Source organism: Lathyrus oleraceus, chromosome 5 (genome assembly GCF_024323335.1).
Source record: "Lathyrus oleraceus cultivar Zhongwan6 chromosome 5, CAAS_Psat_ZW6_1.0, whole genome shotgun sequence".
Taxonomy (NCBI): domain Eukaryota; kingdom Viridiplantae; phylum Streptophyta; class Magnoliopsida; order Fabales; family Fabaceae; genus Lathyrus; species Lathyrus oleraceus.
In genome coordinates, this window is record NC_066583.1 from 99,936,595 (window position 1) to 99,958,836 (window position 22,242).

Below are 22,242 nucleotides of genomic sequence, written 5' to 3' on the forward strand. Positions count from 1 at the left end.
CCCTTCTGCATGTGTTTATGTTCATCTATGATGAGCAATGTGCAGATAAAGAGGAGTAGCTATTGTTGAGGTTTGAAGAATAAGTGTAGAGTTATTCTACAGAGTCGAGTCAAATGCTCTGGTCATGTGACACCGGGGTTATGGGATTCGATAGATAATTGATTATTATTTACGTTGTTTATGATGACTAACATGTTGAGACGTTTTGTTGAGATAATGTTGAACCATTATTACGAATTGTTATATGATGAATGATGATATTAATGTTGTTGTCCGCTGCGAAGTTTTAATAAAATAAATAATATGTTTTATGTTGTGATGCGATAATTGTTATGTTGTAAGAAATGTAAACTCTTCTACATGTTGTACTCTGATAATCTATTTAAATATGTCGTTTGGGTAGAAGGGTGTTACATTAGTGGTATCAGAGCATGGTCAGTCCAGTCGAGTCATAATGTGATGTTTTCCCTGTTGGTCGATTAGTGTAAATGACACTGTCGATATTTAACGGTTGTAGTTGTGTCGTGCAGAGTATGGCTGGAGAAAATGACCGTGCGATTGCTGAGGCTTTGGCTGCTATGGCGCAGGCTATGCAGGCGCAGCAGAATCCGCCGGTCGACGAGTTTAGGAATTTGGGAAGGTTTCTGAAGAATAACCCTCCTACATTCAAGGGGCGCTATGATCCAGATGGTGCTCAGATTTGGCTGAAGGAAATTGAGAAGATTTTCCGGGTGATGACGTGTACTGAAGCACAGAAGGTGCAGTTTGGTACGTATATGTTATCTGAAGAGGCTGAAAACTGGTGGGATAACACTCGACAGAGGATTGAAGTACCAGGTGCTGAGATGACTTGGGAAAGGTTCAAGACGGCCTTTCTGGAGAAATATTTTCCTGCTGATGTGCGATGTAAGAAGGAGATGGAATTTCTAGAACTGAAGCAGGGGAACATGTCTGTTGCTGATTACGCTTCGAAGTTTGAGGAGCTGGTACAGTATTGTCCTCATTATAATAATGCTGATGCTGAGGAATCCAAGTGTGTCAAGTTTGAGAACGGGTTGCGTCCCGAGATCAAACAAGGCATTGGTTACCAGGAGATTCGTAGGTTTCCTACGCTGGTTAACAAGTGCAGGATATTTGATGAAGATAGCAAGGCTAGGACTGCTCACTACAAGAGTCTTAGTGAGAAGAAGAATAAGGAGCGTGGTAGTCCTTATGCATCTCCGAATGGTAAAGGTAAGCAGAAAGTGGTAGATGCGAAGAAGCCAAGTGGGGGAGGATCTCCCATAGCTGGTAAATGTTTCAAGTGTGGCGAGCCAGGCCACCGTGCTGATAGCTGTACCAAGAAAGTGCTGAGATGTTTCCGATGCGGTCAGGCTGGTCATAGAGTTACGGAATGTAAGGATGCTGGTCCGACATGTTTTAATTGTGGCGAGAAAGGCCATATCAGTTCGCAGTGCTCGAAACCGAAGAAGGCGGCTACTGCAGCTCATACTACTGGTAGGGTGTTTGCTCTGAGTGGGGCTGAAGCTCCTAAAGAAGATAATCTGATTAAAGGTACTTGCTTGATTAATAATGTTGAGTTGCTTGCTATTGTTGACACTGGTGCTACTCATTCGTTTATTTCGTATGAGTGTGCGACCAGGATTGGTGTGATTATGTCGTCCCTAGGCGGAAGTATGGTGATAGATACTCCTGCTAATGGTTCTGTGAAGACTTCTGTTGTCTGTCGAGGTTGTCATTTGACGATCTTTGAGAGAGAGTTCGTGGTTGATTTGGTGTGCTTACCCTTGCACCAAATTGATATTATTCTGGGAATGAATTGGCTAGAATTCTATGGCGTGTTTATCAACTGCTATAGTAAGACGGTGCGGTTTTCTGAAGTTGGTGAGAATGATGAGGCAAGATTTCTATCTGCTAGGCAGGTGGGGGAATTTGTGAAAGATGAAGCTCAGATATTCGCTTTATTTGCGTCTCTGCAAGCGGATAAGAAAGTGGTGGGTGTAGATTTGCCTGTTGTCTGTGAATTTCAAGATGTGTTTCCGGAGGATGTAAGTGAATTACCTCCAGAACGTGAAGTCGAATTTGCCATTGACTTAGTACCAGGTACGAGTCCAGTGTCGACGTCTCCTTATAGAATGTTGGCAACTGAATTAGTTGAATTGAAGAAGCAACTTGAAGAATTGCTTGAGAAGAAGTTTGTGCGTCCAAGTGTTTCTCCTTGGGGTGCACCAGTATTGTTAGTGAAGAAGAAAGAAGGTACGATGAGGTTGTGTGTCGATTATCGGCAGTTGAATAAGGTGACTATCAAGAATCGGTATCCATTGCCGAGGATTGATGATTTGATGGACCAGTTGGTTGGAGCTCATGTTTTCAGTAAGATTGATTTGCGGTCGGGTTATCATCAGATCCGAGTGAAGTCAGATGATATTGCGAAGACTGCCTTCCGTACGAGGTATGGTCATTATGAATACACTGTGATGCCGTTCGGTGTGTCTAATGCTCCAGGTGTGTTTATGGAATATATGAACCGTATATTTCATCCGTACCTTGATAATTTTGTTGTATTGTTCATAGATGATATATTGATATATTCTAAGACGGAAGAAGAGCATGCAGGACATCTGAGAATTGTTTTGCAGGTGTTAAGAGAAAAGAAATTATATGCAAAGTTATCTAAATGTGAGTTCTGGTTGAAGGAAGTGAGTTTCCTTGGCCATGTGATTTCGAGTGGTGGGATTTCTGTTGATCCTGCTAAAGTTAATGCTGTATTACAGTGGGAGACTCCGAAGTCTGCTACTGAGATACGCAGTTTTCTGGGGTTAGCTGGTTATTATCGCAGATTTATTGAGGGCTTCTCTAAGTTGGCATTGCCGTTGACGCAGTTGACTAAGAAGGGTCAGGTGTATGTGTGGGATGCAGCTTGTGAAGCGAGTTTTGTTGAGTTGAAGAGGCGGTTGACCAGTGCTCCAGTGTTGATCCTGCCTAATCCTGGTGAGTCCTTCGTTGTTTATTGTGATGCTTCTTTGATGGGTCTTGGTGGTGTTTTGATGCAGAATGGTAAAGTTGTAGCTTATGCTTCTAGACAGTTGAAAGTTCATGAGAGGAATTATCCTACGCATGATCTAGAACTTGCAGCTGTTGTATTTGTGTTGAAAATGTGGAGGCATTATCTGTATGGTTCCAGATTCGAAGTGTTCAGTGATCACAAGAGTCTGAAGTATCTGTTTGATCAAAAAGAGTTAAATATGAGGCAGAGAAGGTGGTTAGAATTACTGAAGGATTTTGACTTTGAATTGAGTTATCATCCCGGTAAGGCTAATGTAGTTGCAGATGCGCTGAGTAGAAAGTCTCTACATATGTCTATGATGATGGTTCGGGAGCTTGAGTTAATTGAACAGTTCCGTGATATGAGTTTGGGTTGTGAAGTTTCCGCTGATAGTGTAAAGTTGGGTATGCTGAAGTTGACTAGTGGAATTCTAGAAGATATTCGGAATGGTCAGCAAGTTGACGTCACTCTAGTTGATCATATTACTATGGTTAACCAGGGTAATGGTGGTAATTTTGAGATTGATGAGAATGGCATCCTGCGATTTAAAGGTAGAGTTTGTGTTCCTGAGGTGTCTGAATTGAAAAAGAGTATTCTTGAAGAGGGCCATAGGAGTGGATTGAGTATCCATCCAGGTGCAACTAAAATGTATCAAGATTTGAAGAAGTTGTTTTGGTGGGCTGGTATGAAAAGAGATGTTGCTAAGTTTGTGTATGCCTGTTTGACTTGTCAGAAGTCAAAGATTGAACATCAGAAACCGGTAGGTATGATGCAACCTTTGAAGATTCCTGAATGGAAGTAGGATAGCATTTCCATGGATTTTGTGACGGGATTGCCGAGGACGACTGAAAGGGTTAAGATGATTCAGGAGAAAATGAAGATTTCTCAGAGTCGTCAGAAGAGTTATCATGATAACAGGAGAAAGGCACTTGAGTTCCAAGAGGGAGATCATGTGTTCTTGAGAGTTACTCCGACGACAGGTGTGGGTAGAGCTTTAAAGTCTAAAAAGCTTACTCCGAGGTTTGTGGGTCCGTACCAGATTTTGAAGAGGGTTGGGGAAGTGGCGTATCGGATAGCTTTACCGCCGTCGCTTTCTAATCTGCATGATGTGTTTCATGTATCTCAGTTGAGAAAATATATTGCGGATCCTTCGCATGTTGTTCAGTTGGATGATATCCAGGTGAGGGATAATTTGACCGTTGAGGTGTTGCCAATTCGGATAGATGACCGAGAAGAGAAGACCCTGAGAGGTAAGAAGATTGCTCTAGTGAAAGTTGTTTGGGGAGGTCCAGCTGGTGAGAGCTTGACTTGGGAGCGTGAAGATCAGATGAAGGAGTCGTATCCGGCTCTATTTGCTTGAGGTATGTTTTCGAGGACGAAAACTCTTTTAGTGGGGGAGAGTTGTAACACCCCGATTAAAATAAGAGAATTATTTAATTGAGTTAATATTATTTTATTAATTTAATTAAATAAAGTTGAATTATTGGATTATTTTTATTATTATTATAGATGTTATTTATTTTATTAATAATTAAATAAATAAAATAAATGGAATATGAAGAGTGGAAGGGTAAAAGTGGAAACTGGATAAAAGAGGCCAAAGTGAGGACTCAGGTTTTTTTCACGTGTTTTGCCTCAGAGTCAGAGAAAGGGGGGAGAAACGCTGAAGAGAAAGAGAAGGAAGAGGAAAAGGCCAAAGATTGCTCAGAGCTTCCTTCAATCCAAAGAGGTAAGGGGTCTGAACCTTATTAAACAATAATATGCTGAAAATGGTGAAATATTGGATGAACGAAAATGGGGATTTTAATCGAAGGAATTCGTAGAAATTATATGCAATGATGTTAGGATTTGTGAAATCGAATAGGGGACTATTTGTATTAGATGATATGAGTGATTTTGTGTGAAATTTGGACTGTGGAAGGATGAATTTGGATAGATCTCGTAGCAGAGAAAGCCATTGCAGATCTGGAAATCTGGTTTCTGGTCATACGCGTATGGCACTAGGCAATACGCGTATGAGATTGCTGGTACGCGTATGGCACTAGGCAATACGCGTATGGATGAGGAAGATGATGTTTTGAACGTGTTTTGGTCTCTGTTGGTACGCGTATGGGAATGTGATACGCGTAGCATACGCGTATGGACATGGGCAATACGCGTATGGATTTGGTCAGGCGTGGGCAATACGCGTATGGGCATAGGCAATACGCGTATGGGCAGACTTGTGGTCTTTCCTGGGCTGTTGTTGTGCAGTTTTTAGTTGTTTAGGCCGAGCGAGGTAACTTAGCTGATGCATGGTATACGAGGGATCATTTCCCATTGCTTTGAGTGGTATAGATATTAGTAGAGTGTGATAATACTGTGTTTGATTATGTGGCATGATGTGATATGCTTTTGTGATAGAATGTGTTAATGATGATGATAACATGACTATATGATGCTGTTGTTGCTATGTTGATTATGATGCATGCTTGGTGTGCATGCATTCATGAAAGGCCGATGCCTAGTGATGAACGGACTGAGTTCCAATGATGTTGTTGACTCCGGGCTTGTTGAGAGGCTTGGTTCCTTGCGAGGAACTCGGATTCTATGGTGATGAATCTGGGAGTGGTGATCCTGTAGTTGGTCACAAAATGGGTATACCGAGTCGTGTTGAGTCATGCATGGGTGTGTGCATTGCATTTGATATGTTGTTTTGTTGATGTTCGTGAATATGTTGATAATGAGGATTATGATGAGCTGTGTTGGCATATGTGAAATATGTTTATGTTTATATTTCTGTCGTTATATTATTATTTAATAATGTAATTCTCACAGTGAGGAATTTTTACCAATATACCCCAGTTTTTCAATTAATTTCCCAAAATAACCCACATTTCAAAAAAAATCCCAATCTACCCCACATGCAGAAGGGAGGCGCCAATTGGATTGGCGCCCCCTCTTAAAAATTACAAGGAGGCGCCAATTGGATTGGCTAGGGCACCTGCCCTAGCCAATCCAATTGGCGCCTATGTGTTATTTTTAAGAGGGGGCGCCAATCCAATTGGCGCCTCCCTTAAAAAAGCCTCAAATGAAAAAACTTCCAACATGAAAGTTGTAGATCTTTTCAAGACAATGAATTTGGATATAAATTTTGCAACATTTGGATTTTTTTTGAGAAAGTTATGGGCAGTTGAAGTTGGACTTCTGAGTTTTTTAACTGTTATCTGAGTCATAATGTTTTGTATTATTGCATGTGTTTCTTTTAGGAATATGAATTTTTGTCCAACATAACATTTGAAGTAGACATCTTAAATTTTCCAATGCACTTGGTCCCACCTCAAAATAATTAAAAATGAGTGAGTTAGGTCCCTGCGAACTTGACCCAAAATTAGGGTTTCTGTCAAAATGACCTATAATGTTTTGAAATTAATGATGAGCTTCCAAGTTTCAAATGGATTTTTGATGAACATGAAAGTTGTTCATATGGCGACTGTTGTTAAAACTTGAATGGAGGCGCCAATTGGATTGGCTAGGGCAGGTGCCCTAGCCTAGGGTAGGTGCCCTAGCCAATCCAATTGGCGCCTATGTGTATGTTTTAAAAGGAGGCGCCAACTCAATTGTCGAGTCCCTCATAAAATGCCTTTTTTGTCTTATAAATAGATGCGTAGTGTGACCTATTGTTCCACAATTCATATAATCATTTGGCTATCATGTTTGGTGTTCGTCGCCGATACGGTAAGGTGATTTATGCGAGAGACAAACCTCAATTGCTGATGCTGTTTTGGAACATCACCACGTTAGATCAACTGAAGAGGGAGCTGGTTCGCTGGTTAGACGGGAAAATACCAGAAGGGGAAAAAATCAGAAGTATTGAGAGACTTGACAGTATCTTTGGTTGGGTGCGAATGAGGACTGATAAGGATGCTAGGGAAATGATGTTCGGTCGAGACGACATTAATTTGATTGTTGTAATCAGTTAGAATTATTTATGTTTTCAGATGTTTTGTACTGATGTTGGTTATGAAACTCGTTGTAACAAGAACTTAATGATATATAATGATTGATTGTTACAGAATAGCTTAAGATCTAGATATCATGTTACAATAAGCTTAAGATCTAGATGATGCTCCTTGGTTGGGACAGTTGTTTTTGTTGTGTCCTGGTTGACGACAGATACTACATAGTCTTATCATTTTATCTGTGGAATCCATCTCTGTTCTTATACGTGTGCTGTTTGGCCTTCCTTTCTTCTTTCTACGCATCTCTTCATTGTGCCAAACAATATCTCCTTCATATGGAGGCCAGTAATCCTCCATTGGTAGTACTGAAAAGCTTTGACTATATACATTCATGATGGTGCTGGCCTTGTACACATCAGATAAATGGGTGTAAGCGTCTTGACGAGTATAAGCGCATGCTGCAATGACATGAGAGCAAGGTATGCGGAAGGCCTGAAATTTTCCACAATCGCACCAACTTCTGTTTAGTCTAACAGCGTAGGCTAAATTTGGTCTCCCCTCGCTGTTGCCCATTGTTTCCTGGACGCTGAAATTTTGTCTATGACGGTCAAACACTGTTACAGCATGTGTCGTAGCTTTGATGCTCTCCTCTTTCATGACCTTCATGCAACATTCACTGAATACTTGTCCGGACATTAACACTGCACTCCATCTTTCACCTCTGGTTGCGAACATAGAAGCCAACCTATAATAGGTTGATCTTACCAAGGCGGTTATCGGCAGGTTTCAAATTCCTTTAAAAACCCCGTTCATGCATTCCACAATGTTTGTTGTCATGTGGCCCCATCGACAACCACCGTCAAATGCTCTTGTCCACTGCTCTACTGGGATGTTATTTATCCATCTCCCCGCGTCTTCATTAGACAGTCGAATCTCATCACGATAATATTGAAAAGACGGTTGAGTTAAAGCATACCCAGCATTCACCACCTTCTTGCGAAGATTCTTATCTTTTATAGCACGCATGAAGTTTTGTGCAATGTGTCTGATACAGTAGACATGTGTAGAAGGAGGATCATGCCATCCGTTGTCATGGTTGTTGTAGGCACTTTCGATGGCAGCATGTCTATCAGAAATCAGACATAGATTGGCTATAAATTAATCCACTCCTTCAACAATTCTTCATTTGCCTATAAATTGATCCACTCCTTCAACAATTCTTCCAAACCAACATTCTCACTACCTCATCTACATTTCTCACTACTTCATCTACATTACTTCTTTTACAATTTCATCTTCAACAAAATCTTCCATTTTCATCTACACCAACTCCCCAACAATATGTCTTTACTCACAATGGGCGAAGCACACAGAGGAACAGTTGCAAACATCGCGACATACGTAAGTTTTTTCTTATACTTCTTTTTTATGTTTCATCTCCACCAACCCCATTTTATTTTGAAATACCGACTTAGTCAAGTGTTACATTATTTCTATTATAGGATGTCTCAAGGTTTCGCACTCGAGTCCACGAATTTGTCCACATGGACCCGATGATTCAACCTTACGTTGAACTCGCCGGTTTTGGTCACCTTAGCAAAATTATGTCTTGGTCTATAGATAACAAATTCATTTTCGCCTTATGCGAAAGATGGAGGCCAGAGGTCGGTTAGGTGATCCCGGTCATCACCATTAGGATTCATTGTGTAAAATCCAAATTTTATTAATATCAATTCGTATTATGTCAAATTTATCTTTGTGTATTCTCCAAACATTAACTTTCTTTCATAATTCTAAAATAAACACATATCATAAAACAAAAATTTATAGGTCAGAAACCCTAATTCAAGGACTTGTTATTGTTATGTTGAAGGGCTTGAAGTTGGTCCCTTTTGGCAAAATTCACATACACTTGTTTTGAAAGAAACCCTAATTTTGGGTCAAGTTCGCAGGGACATAACTCACTCATTTTTAATTAACTTGAGGTGGGACCAAGTGCATTGGAAAATTTAGGATGTCTACTTCACTTGTTATGTTGGACAAAAATTCATAACTCTAACACAAACACATGCTATAATACAAAACATTATAGGTCAGATAACAGATAAAATGTCAAAGAGTCCAAGTTCAGGTGCCCAAACCTTTCTCATTAAAATTGCAAATGATGCAAAACTTTAGTCCAAATTCATTATCTTGAAAAGATCTACAACTTTTATGTTGAAGGTTTTGTCATTTGAGGCTTCTATCATTCAAACTTAAGGGCTTGAAGTTGGTCCCTTTTGGCAAAATTCACATACACTTGTTTTGAAAGAAACCCTAATTTTGGGTCAAGTTCGCAGGGACATAACTCACTCATTTTTAATTATTTTGAGGTGGGACCAAGTGCATTGGAAAATTTAAGATGTCTACTTCAAATGTTATGTTGGACAAAAATTCATATTCCTAAAAGAAACACATGCAATAATACAAAACATTATGACTCAGATAACAGTTAAAAAACTCAGAAGTCCAACTTCAACTGCCCATAACTTTCTCAAATAAAATCCAAATGATGCAAAATTTATATCCAAATTCATTGTCTTGAAAATATCTACAACTTTCATGTTGGAAGTTTTTTCATTTGAGGCTTTTTTAAGGGAGGCGCCAATTGGATTGGCGCCCCCTCTTAAAAATAACACATAGGCGCCAATTGGATTGGCTAGGGCAGGTGCCCTAGCCAATCCAATTGGCGCCTCCTTGTAATTTTTAAGAGGGGGCGCCAATCCAATTGGCGCCTCCCTTCTGCATGTGGGGTAGATTGGGAATTTTTCTGAAATGTGGGTTATTTTGGGAAATTAATTGAAAAACTGGGGTATATTGGTAAAAATTCCCCCTTCTGCATGTGTTTATGTTCATCTATGATGAGCAATGTGCAGATAAAGAGGAGTAGCTATTGTTGAGGTTTGAAGAATAAGTGTAGAGTTATTCTACAGAGTCGAGTCAAATGCTCTGGTCATGTGACACCGGGGTTATGGGATTCGATAGATAATTGATTATTATTTACGTTGTTTATGATGACTAACATGTTGAGACGTTTTGTTGAGATAATGTTGAACCATTATTACGAATTGTTATATGATGAATGATGATATTAATGTTGTTGTCCGCTGCGAAGTTTTAATAAAATAAATAATATGTTTTATGTTGTGATGCGATAATTGTTATGTTGTAAGAAATGTAAACTCTTCTACATGTTGTACTCTGATAATCTATTTAAATATGTCGTTTGGGTAGAAGGGTGTTACACATCACACGCTCGAACATACAACAGAGTCGCCATCAAACTTTATTTATTCCTGAAGGAAAGGGGAAACATTGATAAAACTCGGGGTAAGAGATATGTTGGGTAAGAAGTCGGTTATGCAATGAGAATGTATTAGCACCCCTAACATTCATGGTTCTCCATGGGAATCGTTTTGATTGTTCTTGCTCAAATGAGTGTTGCATCTAAATATTACTCACAAAAGAATAAAGGAAAAGGAAAAGAATAGATAAAGTACTCGATGAGGATTATGGCCCTTATGCCTACGTATCCTCATAGTGCAATGAGGAATTTAGAGCTTCGTAGTTCATAGAACTAATGTCGGAAGATAAAAAGAAGAGTGATAACAAATATGGTCTAAACCAAAGGATTATGATTTAAACTCCAAAAAGGGATGAAATATGAACCCAAGAGTAAAACTGGTATGAACCAACAAGTGAGGTGCCTGAGGCATGGTGTCACTATATTAGAGTGACCAAAAAAGAAAGGAATTAAGTGTTTGGTTTCACATCACAAACATATCTTGGTTCACAAAGGGATACAAAATGAAGCTCAAAGAGATAGTGTATTTGGCTCAAAGCAAGAGTATATCACATGAAGTGAATGAAAGTAGAATATGAATGCATCATGGAGATGAATTGAGTGAATGACCAAAGTCACAGAATTGAAGATTTGGTAATAAGTGACTGAAAAGGTATAATTTGAAACCAAAGGTCATGGTATACATCAGAATCCATAGGAGAAATGGAATTTGTACCATAGAGTAAAGATGGCATGAACCATAAGTGAGGGGCCTAAGGCATGGTATCACTGTATCGTTGAGCCGAAAAAGAAGAATTAAATGTCTGGGTACAAGCCAAACAACTCTAGGTACGAATGCGGATTGTCACTATATGGTCATAAAATGGTGTATATGGAATTCCAAAGAAAACTATATTTTGGTTTCAAAGAAACAATATGTCACTGGAGTGAACGGTTCAATGATTGAAGGTATATCATGGATCATGAAAGATATGAATGATGCCCTGAGGCGGAAGAAGGAATAAATAAGTATGCTCGCGGAGGATTCGAACCCTCGTGCCTACGTATTATCATCGTGCAATGAGAAAATCAGAGCAATCGTAGTTCAGCCCACTAAGGTTGAAGCAAAGGGAAATATATTGATTGGATTGCCAAGAAGCATGGTAGATTGCTTAACAAGCAAGAGTGTGGCACTAACCAATGGTGGTAATCAACCACAGGGACAAATGATATATGATTGGTCTATACATGAGAGGATTTATAAGGCAAGTGATTCGTCTAAGCACGAGAGGTCTTATAAGACGAACAATGATTATGAAATAATTGGCATACACACAAGAGGATTTACAGGGTAAGAGATTCGTCTAAGCACGAGAGGTCTTATAAGATGAATAATGATTATGAAATGATTGGCCTACACACGAGAGGATTTACAGGACAAGAGATTCGTCTAAGCACGAGAGGTCTTATAATACGAACAATGATTATAAAATGATTGGCCTACACACAAGAGGATTTACAAGGTAAGATATTCGTCTAAGCAAGAGAGGTCTTATAAGACGAACAATGACTATGAAATGATTGGCCTACACACAAGAGGATTTACAAGGCAAGAGATCCGTCTAAGCACGAAAGGTCTTACAAGACGAACAATGATTATGAAATTATTGGCCTACACACGAGAGGATTTACAAGGAAAGAGATTCGTTTAAGCACGATAGGTCTTATAAGACGAAGAATGATTATGAAATGATTGGCCTATACATGAAAGGAATTATAAGGCAAGCAATTAATAGGGGTTTTCCAAAGCACAAGAGGACTAACGAGGCAAACACTGATTGAATAAAATGGGCCTAAGCACAAGAGGCCTGATAAGGCTCGCGATGAATAAGAGTTTGCCAAAGCATAAGAGGACTAACGAGGCAAACAATGATTGAATGGATTGATTAGGATTTCAAGATTTGATCATAAATGAATTGATCCAAAGGATATCTGAATGTTAAAGAGAGTGTGATGAATGATCCACTGAGGAGGAAATGATTATTATGCAACGGTGCTTCACTGTTGAAGTATTGAATGATATGATGCTAGCTTGAAGAAGAAGACTTGTCAATTGTGTGATTTAAATTGCACTAAAGTCTATGAACAAAGGTGAATACCTTGAGCAACTGGGTCAAGCGTCCCGTACCCAAGGATATCCAGAATGAGTTAATGGAATTCTCCACTCTCATCCATTCTTTGTTTCTTAAGGCTCATAGCGTGCAACTCAAATCAAACTTGACAAGTTGCTGATAGAAGATCTTGTATGTTGATTGTATTGATGCGATGCTACTTGTTGTAGAATAAGACTTGACAATCACGTAATTCGAATTGTGCTAAAATCTATGAATATAGGTGAATACGATGAGCAACTGGGTCAAATGTCCCGTACCCAAAGATATTCATAATGAGTTAATGAAATTCTCCACTCTCATCTATTCTATATTTCTTAAGGCTCGTGCCACACACTCTAAATTATGATCGTCAAACGTTGATACCTTTGCAATGCTTGAGAAGTAGTCCACTTTGCTAGCTATGCTTGACTGATATTGACTTGACGTCTTGATCTTGCATTTGAACCTTAAGGTCTTGAGCTCCTGAGATTCAGTATATCCATAATAGCTTGAGCATAATGAACTTGCCATATCAAGTGATTAAGGATCTTTTGATCACTTGAATAGGTTTGGGGCTTACAACACAATTACAAAGGATTTGGTTGACCAAAACGACCTTTGGTCAACACTAATCAGTGGGATTGAAACAATAGTTGAACTAGGTACAATAATAAATCCTATTGAATTAATCAACTAAGATAAAAATCAAATAATTCTAGTCAAGGCCCTAAACTAAGGGAGCATGTATTAAAATAAGCCTTAAGTGCAAAATGGTCAATATGCCAAAATTGGATTAATTAGAGAAATATTGAATTAAATTTCTAATCATGAAAAAATTAAAATCAATAAAATCTGACAAATCTAATTAATTCTAGTTTCCTAAGAAGACTAATTACCTAGTTAGTTTCTAACTATAATTCTAAAAATATATTAACCTCATTAAATTAATCAAGATTTAAATCTAATTAATCTAATCTTAACAACTAATTCCAAAATCTAACTAAACTAATTAAATTCTAACAATCCTAATTAGTCTCTAATCATACTTTAATCCATAAGAAGATCCCTAATTAACCTCCTAAAAAGAAGATTAAATGGTATAATTAAGAAAGGGCCAGGGGTGCAGGCCCAAGTATGGATGGTGAATTAGCAAAACGCTTGGGCCTGGGGCCCAAGACACTTCATTCCCACTCAGCAATGGTGTAATTGGATATTGGTGGTGTGATTAGCAGCATTCCGTTTTGGGCCTTAGCCCCAAGCTTCATATGGCCAGCCAGGGTCCGAATTTGCGTCCATGATTCACCTTCAGTACATGAACCTTCACTTTGCCGCAACTCAAATTAACTCCAACAACGTTCTCTCGTTCTTCACCCTCATATCCGATGTTGAAGCGAAAACGCTATCAAAACGGAATCTGAAGACCGAATCTTAATCACTATCAGATCTAATGGTCTCTCTAAACATAGAAGAACTGATAGAGTTATTGAAGCCTCTAGAAGCCGAACCATGGGAATAGCTACTATCGAAATTACTAGAATTTGTCTGCTTAATTTTCTGTAGTGAATCAACAGAGTTCTCACGTATGATCTTTGACGAAAAGTAAAGATAAGAGACATCAGTAATTGCAAAATCCTTCACAGAACTGTTACTCTTGTTGTGTTAAGCTTGAATTAAAAATTAATTGTTAATGATGCTGTAAATTATTGAATGGAGTGGATGTGGTTAATGTATCCTATATGTATGTGTTTTTATTATAGTATTAACAAGTTGAAATTGGTTATTATAGGGTTGGTGCACTCATGTCCTTGGCTTGGCATGGAGTGGAATAACTTGCTCATGAAGGTTTGATCAAAGAATTAAATTTATGAAACTTTTGGAGACTCACAAGAATGAGGATAATGAAGTAAGTGTAGAATTTAAGGTTCAGATTTGTGAATTGTTTGTGAATGTAAATGTAAACGGAAACTAATGGTTTGAAATACGGATTGGAAATTGAATGGAAATGTTGTAATTTAAAAATATGAATGGGACATATATGTTGTAACTTGAATTGAAAATATGAAATTGAATAAGTGAATAAAAAATGTGTGAAAGGTTGGTTTATGAGATATTACATGGAATCATTTGTAGTTTTGGACTTGAAACATGTTTTATGGTTCATGTAAATCGGAAGGAATTGGTCATGGGACTTAGGACTAAGTTACATGTTAGGTGCACTTTCCTTCCTTTGAATTTTTCTCTTTTGGTATGAAATGTTTGTATGAAATGGCCTAAATGGAATCCATAGTCAGCATGCTCCATGGTTTAATGCTCACTATATTAGTCGATGCAAAGTGGACACAAAAACTCAACCTAATGAATCACGATTCGTGTCATGGCCTAAAATAATCCAATGGTAATTGACAATGAAGATGAGAATGCCACAAGTTAAGCTTAAGAAAATCACCATTTGAATTGTTGATTGGTTGACCAAAAAGTCAATAGTTGACCACAAGTCCACTTCAGTGAAAAATGCAATGTAAATGGACATGATGTAGAATGAACGTTGTAAATTGAATCTTGTTTGAATGAAGCATGAGCCTTAATGCAAACAATTCACTTGGATAGATGCACCATGAAAACATCAAAATACAATGAATTAATGTGACTATCATGAATTACCCAATGTCTCAAACCAAATGCATCAACAAGCACATGACATGATGCAACCCACAAAATGATCAGATGGTTTAACCTCCTGAATTAGGGTCTCGAGCTCATATCAAAGTCTTTGGTCAAAACATAAAGACAAAAAAGAAACAGACATACAACAATGAATCAAGGAGCTAGGGTTGCAAGCCACATGGTCCAAAGCTGACATAATAGGCAATAATGCTTCAACCAAATGGCCCACAAACAATTAGGGTTTCAATGATCACCCAAAGTAACCAAAGAACTCAAACCAAGGTGGCCCATAAAGTTAGGGTTTCAAGGACCAAATGGTCCATCAAAGCCTAGCCAAGCAAATTATGGTTTGCATGAATAACAAGTCAAGATGTAATCCCCCAAGATCAAGTAAAACCACATGGTTATTCACAAGCTTTGAATCAATGATGTTTGTGAGAATGCATGATACATATGAGTGAATGCAGATGAGTCTCGAGTCATGGGTCATTTGAAAAGTGAAAAGGGGAGGACAAATTTTAGGATATGACAATGCCAACATGGAAGTTGCACCATAAATTTTCAACCTGATTTTCGACATGAGATTTTCTTTGAGTGATTTAGCTTCAAGTGAAATATATTATTCATGATAAAGTATATGATTGTCGGTGACGATAATGTGAAATTCTTGGAGTGGATTAGATTCAAGTGAAATATATTATTCATGATGGATTATGATAGTTCTTTTGAACTATGATTGTCGGTGAAAAGAATGTGAAATTTTTTGAAGTGCTTTAGCTTCAAGTGAAGTATACTCTTCTTTAGGTGGGGTGTGATAGTTTTTAAAATTATGATTGTCGGTGAAGGTCATGTTGAAATTCTTGGAATAGTATAGTTTCAAGCGACTATACTCTTTATGGTAGAGTATGATCATCGGTGAAGACATTGAAAATTAATGTATTATTTTCAATCAAGATGGAGATTATTGGGGTTGGCTGAAAATTTACATGTTGAAGAAGTCCCGCATTGCTTAGTTTCGTGAAGGAAGAAAGAATTCAAGTATATATATATGATTAAATTTCTTTGAAGTCCCACATCACTTAGTTTTGTGAAGGAAGAGGGAGTCCAAGATTATATATAAGATTCAATCTTTTCATTACAAGATGCACCAATCAAAAGTACTTTAAGCTTATATTTGACTTTCTTTATTCTCTTATATTATTGTGTTAGAGTGTTGCGAAATGTAGTTAAATATTTTTTTTGGAGGGTGTGAGTGTATTGGGGATGGTTGAGGGTAAATTATGCGTTGTAACAATTTTCAGATAGTGTTATTCTCTGATTGTCATTTGAGAACAATCATGATTTTTCTCCAGTTTTGGAGTTTCCACGTTATGTCCTTGTATTTTTATTGTATTTCTATGTTTTTCTCTATGCATTTGTTTTCCCCCAACTATGCTTAATTTGAAGTGTAATTCATTCATCTTTCATGTTTAAATTAGTGTTATGTATGAATTTTCTGTATCAAATTCCCAACTTAACATTTGCTTGATATTTTGACCGTAACTTTAATTACACAACTCTTTTTGGATTAATCAAAAGTTATTGAATTCTTACCATACAAATCACTGTATCATACACAAAGAACCAATTATGCACAATATGTGAGACACTTTTAGTAGGGAGAGAAAGAGAGAATAAGGAAATAAGGATTGTATTATTTAATTGAATGATAAAACTTAATTACAAAGTATCTATTTATATACACCTAATTGACTTGACTACTAAGTAAAATAACAAATTAAGTAAAAAAACCTAAACCCTTATTAACTTTGGGCTTGGAACACACAACTCAACTTGTATTATATCTAATATCTCAACATACCCCCATATAAACTAAGTTGTCGAAACACATTAATCATTGTCAATCTGAATTATTCCTAATTTCTTTCTCAATGTTAGGAACCTGTTTATCTTCAATCCTTTGGTGAAAATATCGGTCAACTGTGCTTCACTTGAGCAATGCATTACTTTAAGTTCACCTCGATTTACCTTCTCCCTTAAGAAGTGAAATCTAGATTATATGTGCTTACTGCTTCCATGCAAAATTGGATTCTTCATAAGATTTATGACTGACTTGTTGTCGATCTGCAGTACCAGGGGTTTCTTCACTTCGACCTTGATCTCTTCCAGCACGGATCTGATCCAAATTGCTTGACACACGACATATGATCCTGCTATATATATTCAGCCTCACACAATAATAATGCCACAATAGGTTGCTTTCTCGAGCACCATGAGATTAGGGCACCAAATACTTGAAAGAAATATCTAGTAGTGTTTCTTCGATCTTTCTTATATCCACACCAATCAACATATGAATAACAAGTAATCATAGCTTCTTTGCTTTCAGTGTCTCGTCTAAATAAAATTCCATAGTTTGTTTATCCTTTTAAGTATCTCAGGATTCTTCTTGCAGCCTTCATGTGTGACACCCTTGATTCGCTCATATATTTGCTCACTAATCCGACTGAGAAACATATATCAGGTCGATTGTTACACACATATCTCAAAGATCCGACTATTTGTTTGAACAAAATTGCATCGACTTTGTCTTCCTCTCCATGCTTCTCCAACTTCAAATTTGGTTCGACGGGCGAAAATGCAAGAGTCAAATCATCCATCCTAAATCTCTTGAGTATCTTCTTGACATACTTTCTTTGATGTAGCACCATACCTTGCTTCGACATTTGAAATTCCATGCCTAGGAAGTATGACAACTTTCCCAGATCCGACATTTCAAACTCTTTGAACTTTGACAAGTTCTTCAAGCTATTTCCAGTTACTAGAAAGTCATTGACATATAAGCAGATGATTGTTATATCTTGTGCCACAACCTGAACATACACATCATACTTAGATTTGCATTTGATGAATCCCAATTCGACCAAGTATGAGTCGATTTTCTTGTTCCATGCCCTAAGCGCCTGCATGAGACCATATAGCGCTTTATGTAACTTGTATACTTTCCTTTCTTCCTCATGAATCACAAACCCAAGAGGCTATGTTACATACACCTCTTCATCTAAAGGTCCACTCAAAAATACCTATTTCACATCTAAATGAAATATCGACCAACCTTGCTTACCTACCAAAGCTACTGTTAGGGACCAATTATCACTACTTTTCATATATTATTATTGGTCCCTTTTACCATTTTCTTATCGAATTTACACACTTTTATTCTCACAATTTAGTAAATATGCAATTAAGTTTATTTTAATTATGTTTTGAGTAGATATTTCACTTATTTGTTAGTTTTGTAGAAATTGTGGACAAGAGAGCATTGTATTGCATGAGCAAAATTTGGAAGGAGCTTGATGGGCATTTTGGAAGCACACTTGAAGAATAAAGTTTGGAAGAAAAAGTGTTGAGGAAGCTTGAAAGGCAAAGAAGCTGCATTTCCTTCAGTTCGCGCCGCGACCCATGTTGGCGCCACGAACCCTACGAAGACAGCAAGCCTTTTAATTAGTTTGGGCCACTTGTTATGTTTGGAGCCCAACTTAAGTGTGACATTTTTAGAACCTTTTGAGATCACTTTTCTGTTTTAGACCAAAAGGAGATTATTAGAGAAACAATGAACCTTTTAACCACACATTGGGAGAAAATGGGGAAGTATCACAAGTTTTGTAAAAGCAATCTAGTGGCCATTTTTGAATGCATTCCATTTTTATTTGCTGTCAAACATGGTGATGAGGAGCTAAACCCCACTTTGGCAAGATTGGAGGTAGTAGTTATCCCTTATTGGTTATGTATTCCTATTAACTCTTGTATGTGACAATTGATTATTGATGTATGGATTGATACTTTCACCCTATTTTAAATATTCAGATTTGAGTTATTGTTGAGAAAGGTTGTTCAAATCTTGACTTAAAGTATGCTTTCAAGTAGTGAATAAATTATAGAAATAGATTTATACACTACTTTTCTTTTGTATCAAACATTAAAGATTGTTATATTAATAGTTAGATGGAGAAATCGTCTAAAGATTAATATAGTGATTATCACAATCTCATTTAGAAATAAATGTTATTGAGAGGATACTTGAATATTATTAATAATTTTGAATCCATATAGTTGTCACTAAGGAGACATAAGAAATTGGGATAGTGAACTCCAATCTTGGCAAGCCTTTTATATTTGATTTAAAACTAATTTCATTGTCTTAGTGTCATTTTAATTAAGAGATAACAATTCACTCAAAAACAACTTGGTTACTTTTCAAACTTACAACAATTGAGATTATAGAACGGCGGTAATATCACCCAATCTCTGTGGATACGATATAAAAATATTTGCAAGAAATATACTTTTCAACAGCTACCACTAGTCGAACAGTTTCCAATCTTACGACAGGTTGAAAGACTTCAGAGTAGTCGAGTCCTGCTTGTTGAAGAAATCATCGAGCTACCAATCTCGCCTTATGTCTTGCTATCGTCCCATCAACATTGTGCTTCAACTTGAACACCCACTTCACTTCGACAACTTTTATATGGGTTGGAAATTCAACCAACTCCCATGTGTTATTTCTTTTGATTGCTTGTAACTCTTCGACCATATCAAACTTCCACTTCATATTCTTCAAAGACTCGTTATCGTTGATTGGTTCATCATCTGCAAGTAAAGTAAAATGAACCAGCTCTCCATCTGTTGTGACTTCATCATCACCAACCACTTCATAATCTTGAAGTCTTGTTGAACGAGCTCTAGTTCTTAGAGATCTCTGATTTTTCCTAGTCATAACCTCTATGACTTCAAATATGTCGGGTATATCAGAATTTTTTTTGACTTTAACTGAAATATCAATAATATCTTCGACTTTGACATCATTACTTGCTTCTTCGAAATCATAGCTCATCAATGGCTTGTCGATTGCATTACTAGAATTCCAATCCCAAGAAGATTTTTCATCAATCATAATATCTCGACTAATCATAATCTTATGATTAATTGGATTGAACAACCTATATGCTTCATTCTTATGATGTCCTACCAGAATCATATGTTCACTCTTGTCATCAAGCTTCATTCTTCTTACATCAGGAACACACTTGTAACACATAGAGCCAAACAGCTTCAGATGAATAACTGATGATCATTTTCCATTCCAAACTTCTTCAAGAACCTTGTTCTTCAACTTATTGGTAGGGCACATGATCAGTATATAAGCAACAGTCAAAACAACTTCACCCCATAAGGATTTTGGAAAATTCTTCTAATTCAGCATGCATCTCGCCATGTCTAATATGGTCCTTTTATTCTTTTTATTATTCTACTATGTTAAGGAGTATAAGGATAAGTTAACTCATGATTAACACCATGTTCTGCATAGAATGCTTCAAATATCTTGGATGTGTATTCGCCATCTCCATTTGTTCCCATAACCTTGATCTTCTTTTCACTATGGTTTTTGACAAGCATCTTGAATCTCTTAAATGTTTCAGATACTTAGTCCTTTATCTTGATCACATAGATCCATAACTTTTGACTAAACTCATCGACAAATAAAACAAAATACATGTTTCCACCAATGGTATGCTCCTTAAAAGGACCACATACGTCTGAATGTACAACTTCGAGTATGCAGGAGGATCTCATTGGCATAATCGAAACGAAAGACTTCCTGGACTACTTTCCGACTAGAGAACCTTCACAGAGTTTATCGGGAATCTCAAGACTTGGTATACCATTTACCATATCTTGAGTGATCAATTGATTGAGAGACCTAAAATTCAGATGTCCAAACCTCATATGCCACAACCAACTATTTTTTGTGAGGTTGACAACTATTTTTCAGACATTGTACCTCAGTTGAACTGATCATGGTCTTAAATGTTATATTCTTCGACATAGGAGATTTCAAGACCAAGTTATTTTGGATGTCGAGAAGTTCAAAGGCTTCATCTTTCATAACCACTTAGAACCCCTTTTCGACCATTTATTCAACACTTAGCAGATTGCACTTCATTCTATGGACATAAAGTACATTTTTTATCAAGGCTTTCAGTCCATTACTTCTTCGAATAACTTGAAGATGTGAAAAACACAAGAAAATGGGGGGTTTGAATTGGGTTTTAAAAACAAAAGCTTTTTACTAACTCAGAAACTCCACACAATCAAAAGAACAAAGAGACAAAGACACAAGGATTTTTATCCTGGTTCGCTTGAAATCAAAGCTACTCAAGTCCACCCGCCAAGGTGATTTTGCCTTATACACAAGGACTTAATCCATTATAACCAAACAGAATAAAAAAATCACAAAGAACAACTTTTTTGTCTTCTCAAGGATATGACTACAACTTAGTCTCCTTAAGGAAATCATAAAGAACAACTTTCTTTGTCTTCTCAAGGATCCGATTACAACTTAGTCTCATTAAGTAAATACAAACAAACAACTTTGAATACAACTTTTTATGTTACAAGTTGCTTTTACACAAGTAGATTTTACACAAATGAAATACAATTACTCAAAGAAAAGTATGCACAACTTTAAGAGTTTTTCACTTAGAAACAGTCTTGTAAAAATGTTGTTGTAGCATAGGCATTTTCTTCAAGTCTCTGAGTCCTACTTATATAGCATAAGAAAGAGGCCATTAGAGGCAAAATCTGGGAAACCAAAAAGCAGTTATCCATTAATAAATTAATGACGGGTGTGAAGAATAGTATTATCATTCGCCCATATTTTTCAGGTAGTGGAAGAAATTTTTTATTTGTATTATGTACTATTTGATCATGTATCCACTTTGATCTTATCTTCAAATTCATTGGCTTTTTATGAAAAGTTAATGAAGCATAAAAAGAAGAAACACATAGCTGAAATTAGAATAATTAGAATCTTCAGTATGAACCTTGACCATGCTAGTGTCTGGCTTAAGATCTTCATAGTCTTTAGCTAAGTAACAAAACTTCATAATCTTCTGACATAACCTTAGCAGCGCCAGTGTCTGGCTTGAGATCTTCAAAGTCTTCAGCTAAGTAACAATTCAGAAGCTTGCCATTCTTCAGAAGCTTGATAATCAGAGTCATATCCAGAAGCAGAAGCATAGAGATCATTGCAGCAGCAACATAGCGATTTCCAGA

General features: G+C 37.1%; 1 long non-coding RNA gene across 1 annotated transcript; it reads left to right on the forward strand.

The window, feature by feature from the left end:
* The first annotated feature begins 13,635 nt into the window (after window positions 1–13,635).
* LOC127087925 (uncharacterized) lies at window positions 13,636–14,572 on the forward strand. The gene is made up of 2 exons (XR_007790087.1): window positions 13,636–14,080; window positions 14,249–14,572. It is a non-coding gene; the product is annotated as an uncharacterized LOC127087925 (long non-coding RNA).
* Window positions 14,573–22,242: the final 7,670 nt, after the last annotated feature.